Genomic DNA, 6,263 nt, shown 5'->3' with positions numbered 1-6,263 from the left:
CGCAACAAGTTTCACATATTAAATATATCACCTAGGGGTAGTTTCCCCCTCACAGAGTTAGACAGGAGACTTACCTCGTCTCAAAGCTTACTTTTCGGTCCAAAATTGTGCTTTAAATCCTCAACTCGATGCCAAACGACCCGAAGCTAGATAAATGTTATATAAAATAGTCAATACATGCTCAAGAGTTCACATTCTAACTATTAAAGTGATTTTCCAACCAACATTGAAGAATTCCTAAAATTTACCCCCGGGCCCTCGTGCCCGAATTCCGAATTTTTTTGAAGATAAACATTACCCATAACATTATGAACTCGAGTATATGATTTATTCTCAATTCCATGCCCAAATTTGTGGTCAAAATTCAAAAATACCCATTTCTAGGTTTTCTATCAAAATCCCAAATTTTCACTAATTTTCCATGAATTTCCATGTTAACATCTATATATAATCCAAGTATTTAACTTGCAATAGGTGGGAATCACTTACCTTGATATAGATGATGAAAATATCCTCTTCAAAAGCTCCAAAAATCACCTAACCAAGAGAGAAATGAGTAAAATGGGCTAAATCCCGCTTTTAAAACGTTCTGCCCAGCACAGTCGCCCCTTTTTCGCGTTCGCGACCAAAGCCTCGCGTTCGCGATGCCTTCAGTCCCTACTGCTTCGCGTTCGCAAAGGCTAAATGACTCCAGGGCCCCCGGTCCTCTTCCTTCTTCGCGTTTGCGACCCCTGTGTTGCATTCGCGAAGGTTTTCCCAGCTTCTGCCTCGCGTTCGCGTCAACTGCCTCGTGTTCGCGAAGGCCAATTCCCAGCAGCCCCAAAATTCCTCTTCGCGAACGCCGGGATTCCCTTCGCCTTCGCAAAGGACAAAACCAGAACCAGCAACAGCAGTTCCAAAACAGATTGACATGATCCAATACCAACTCGAAACACACCCGAGGCCCCCGGGACCCCATCCAATCACACAAACCAGTCCCATAACATAACACGGACTTGCTCGAGGCCTCAAATCACATCAAACAACATCGAAATCATAAATCGCACCCCAATTCAAGGTTAATGAACTTTAGAACTTCGAACTTTCACATTCGATGCCGAAACCTATCAAATCACGTCCGATTGACCTCAAATTTCGCACACAAGTCACATTCGACATTACAGACCTATTCCAACTTCCAAAGTCGGAATCATACCCCGATATCAAAAAGTCCACTCCTTGTCAAACTCCCCAAAAACCTTCAAATTCCAACTTTTGCCAAAAACCCCCAAAATGACCTACGGATCTCCAAATTCACATCCGAACGTGCTCCTAAGATCAGGATCACCATGCGGAGCTATTTCTAGACTCGGAATCCCAAACAGAAATCGATAACATTAAAATATACTTCAACCCAAATTTATGTAATCCTTCCAAAATACCAACTTTACACAATAGGTGACGAAATGCTCCTGGGTCATCCAAAACCCGATCCGGATATACGTCCAAGTCCAAAATCATCATACGAAACTGTTGGAACTTTCAAAACCCGATTCCGAGGTCGTTTACTCAAAAGTTAAACCTTAGACAATTCTTCCAACTTAAAGCTTCCGAAATTAAAATTTTCTCTCCAAATCAACTCCGAATTTCCTGAATTTCAATTCCGACCATACGTACAAGTCATAATACCCGAAGTGAAGCTGCTCATGGCCTCAAACTGCCGAATAATGCGCTATAGCTCAAAACGACCAGTCGGGTCGTTACAGTCTCTCCCACTTAAACATACGTTCGTTCTCGAACGTGCTAAGAACTGCTCCGGAGTTTGCTGAAATCATTGTTTTAACCCTTTGAGCACCTATCCATGCCCCCACAATCCAGTTAAGAACATTAGCTCGAGCCAGTCTGAAGATTTCCCCGTTTATTTAGTCAAAAAGCCTTAGAGCGAGATTCCAACATCCAAAATTCCATACCAGACCTGTTTCCATTATACGAACACCGTATTAATCACTACACACTGTTCCAAACATGATTGTATACCCTTACTGAATGCACACCATGCACCGCATAATTCACATGACCATAATAACTTCCTCTGATAACAATAGTCGATATTCCACGAATCTGATGCCCACAACACACCTCATAACACATATAAGTCCTGTTCCAACTCTTGCGATGCTGCCACGACGGAAGTGATGTGTAGAAATTGATAACCAACTGCCAAATCAACAAATCATCGAGTCTCTCCTGTTGACAAGAACCATCACCTCATTATGAACCAAATAATGATATTTGCTCTTTAATATGCTTCATATAAATCCGATAGCACTGATCCCAGGTCCAATAATCTCGTCTTCCCCAGTACAAGATGCTCAAGCAATAAGCTACCTCAGACACTGCCAAAAATCTCGTATGATTCCACAAGGTGCCAACAAACTACAAACTCGAATGTGATACATAAGGAAACGAACTCTGGAAAGAACTACTCCACCCACGTAACTAATTAAACAACCGAAAGGATGTTATGAATCTTCCTCAAAAGGTGAGAAACAGAGCACACAAGAATAGATATGGGGAACTGTACTCAACATAATGTTGTTACGGCGTGCAACCCAATCCACACATGATACCGTTGCGGCGTGCAATCCGATCCTACCATGATACCCGTGGCGGCGTGCCACCCGATCCAAACAACATCTCCGTGGCGGCGTGCCACCCGATCCACACATAATAATGAATAGGAAAATACCCATCAAGCCATAAATGTTTATACCTACGAAATACCCAAATATCAACCAATAGCATGCGAAGTGCATAATACAAATCCTGGGGAGACAGATAGCGCCATACGCTACAAAACTCAAGCACGACTAAGGTGCGATAAATGACTTGCATCTCGAGAGCCATCATGCTCATATAACACCGCAAGCTACACCAGATCAAAACACATGTGCGAATAATCAAGTCATCTCACAACCCATACAGCACAATAGAGTATTACATGAAATGGTTGACGACAAAAATAACATCCAACGCCCGAACTTTCCTCCATAAGGAATGCTATGCTGAGTGAACACACTCATGCTGGTGTAGAGTACACATCTACATCGGACCCATCAACGGACCTCAAACAAATTTTGATCATACCATGCTTGGGCAAATAACCTCTTAAGGATCCACAACGACCTCTTTCCCATGACACACAAGAACAACCGTCGAATCCAGAACAAACTTCCACAATTCACAACCAATTGAATAGAGCGCCCTTCAGGCACAAATTCTCACATTAGCGACAGTACCACAATCTCCATACTTGGTTCCAATCTTTAATCAATCAAGTGACTACATGTCACACTTATACAATCCTCCCGTGGGATACGCTCCCACGGCCTTCCGTACCAGGTAACAAGTCTGCACATCCATACCACCGGTCATACTAATGCCATAAAGTGAATCAAGGATCCACAAATCAGTACACAAAGCCTCTTACACAGGACGCCAATCTCAAGTGATGCTAAAGACAATACCAGCTTACTCTAACCAACTGAATCCTTTCCTGCTCGTCCAAGCTCGTGACATTCTTGTCAACACCGAACCGCAACCTTGATCCTCAACTTCCAATTTCCCATGCCGCTCACTGCACCTAACATGCAAATATGTGAGAGTTCCAGAATTCCATAATAACCCCTGATCCACTAATAGAATAAACACTTCATCATATAGAAACCTTTTACTTAGCTCATTTCAGAGGAACCAATGCAACACGCAACTAAATTCTCAAACCGCAGAAAATACAACCCCAAGTAGTGGTCTAAACCACCATGACCCTTCTGACATCCATCTACACATAACAAGCCATAATAACTCGAATGCCTCTAAGTAAAATCAATTACGGCGGCCGTCAAGCCTCGCACGTACCGCCACAAATCACGTGCATAACTTAACACGCTGAAGAAACTGATCGTTGCCACCATCATGCCAAATCAACCATTGCTAACCGATCAGACTTCTCCTAATTTACTCTGGACTTGCCTTAGGAATAATAGTAGCTCCATTTCAAACATAATGAACCCAAATCCGCACTCATCCGGAGTGACCTCATTTCACGAGACCACATTGTCTCAAAACCCACGAACCATCTCATACCCTCCTTGTGCACATATTCACATCTTCAACTGGTATACCCATTCTGATAATTTCTCTATGAATCCAAAGTTATTTCCTCCCATTCCTCCCAATGCTGCACCACAGACCAATAATAATATAGAACACTCCAAGCCCCTTTCATAATCCACTGCAAAAGCTCGATACTTAACCATACCACAAACTCGAAATCGATACTGAACCCACTAGGACCGTTGTTGAGAGTCACCCACTCCGACTTGGTCCCGAATATAATAGACTCCAAGGCTCTTCTAGCACATGAACACCCTCTCAAGGAAGCACTCGGCTGAATCACTTTCCTTGTACATCACATCTACACGAAGCATAAATTTTGAGTCTTCCCAAGGCCTGAACATGAATCGATAAGGCCAATTATAGCACACATTCGTCAAATCCTTTGCTCAAATCACCACTGATGTTCTCTTTCCTTAGTTGTAATAGCCCACCAATATGCCGATAACTAGAAACCTCACAAGTAGACAACCATGCAATCTAATCGTAGGCGGTGAGGGCTCTCCCACTTAGCTTGAAGCTACCATTACATAACCTTGGAACCTACCAAGATTCCTTCTTCCTCACTGACATGACCTCGCACAATTGACCCGCCAAAATTCCTCGAAATCTTCCTATTAACCATTTCATGAACGCTCTGAATCTCTAGCCACATTCACGCGTTCGACCTCATACCGGGTAGCTAGTAGAATTCTTTGCAGAAGCTTCGTCAACACCACGCAACCGTTAACCTGCTCACTGGAAATAACCCACCTATGGAAATTTCATGCCGACATCTTCCAACAACGCTGCACCGAGTACCATTACCACGAAACCAATAAACCAACCTGAGCCCGTGCTCATTCTCCAGCTGTACAAGTCCATTCACTCCTCATGGACATCAACTAAAGGTGCGATAATGCATTCCAATCCAAAGTCATGTTGTATCCTTCTTCATATCATGCAACTCCTTTTCGTCGTATCTAATCTTCCTCAGTACAATAGCCAATATTCCAAATTAGTCCGTAGACCTAGTCACTGTCCACCATAAGTCCCAAATCACTCTAAACTTTCCCCAAGGCGTGTAGCTATCCTACCATAGAACCCATATGATACTCTGCCACTCTCCTACTTTGGTTAAACCCTCTCCTTTAGGCAACTTCCCCACTTCTGCTTTTCATACCTAACCTACTAGTAATTCAACAACCGCGAGACTTCCTTCTGCCATGTCCTTTCTCATCCTTCGCTTCCCAATTGTTGCCTTTAAATCAAAATCCATCTCTGTAGCACTTGGATTGCTAGATCGCTACCAACTTTAAACCTCCCCGAAGATCATCTTCCTCGAGCCATCAACACTAGGAACACTGATTCGATTCTGAACCATTGCATACCGCGATCTTTGACAGCCGCTACTGAACCATTGCACACCGCGATCTTTGACAGCCGCTTCCCCGACACCATTTCACAATACCCTGCCCCGAAGGCGAATTGAAGAAAACCATAACACCGGCGAACTTAACACATTCATCAAGGACGACGACACCATATCACGGATGAAGATTCCACCACGCTCGAAAATACCAAGTTCCGTTACTCCATCAACCCAAACCTGATCATTCTTAGTCCGATAGCCTTTTCTCAACTGGAAATAAAACACTGAACCTCTGAATCATGCATTAAGAAAAACCTCCTTTCAAATCATTCACCGCCCCTACACATAGACAAGTATCCTACCATTACTTTAATAATGTGCGATAACAACTCATGAACACTATAGCAATTGGTGCATAGCCCCAAAACCATCAGAAATACAGCTACTGAGTTGAAATGATAGAACATCCTTCTGCAAGGCGACGACATTAACCCAATCGAATACACAGGGAGAAACATCCTGTACCACATCTGCAGTACCATTAAAATTCTTTGATTCCCAATTGATAACAAGCGCTTCACATCGCATAAGATTGAATAGGAAAGAAATGAAGGCATAAGCCTCAAAGGAATCAAATCGCATGATGAGGAATCAAGAAGGAAAGTGCTCCTAACAGTCCTGTAGCCTCTCGAAGATAAGTACAGATATCTTCGTACCGATCCACAAGACTCTACTAGACTTGCACATGACTCGTGAC

Source organism: Nicotiana tabacum, chromosome 2 (genome assembly GCF_000715075.1).
Source record: "Nicotiana tabacum cultivar K326 chromosome 2, ASM71507v2, whole genome shotgun sequence".
In the NCBI taxonomy this organism is placed as follows: Eukaryota; Viridiplantae; Streptophyta; class Magnoliopsida; order Solanales; family Solanaceae; genus Nicotiana; species Nicotiana tabacum.
Note: the sequence above shows the minus strand (reverse complement) of the source record.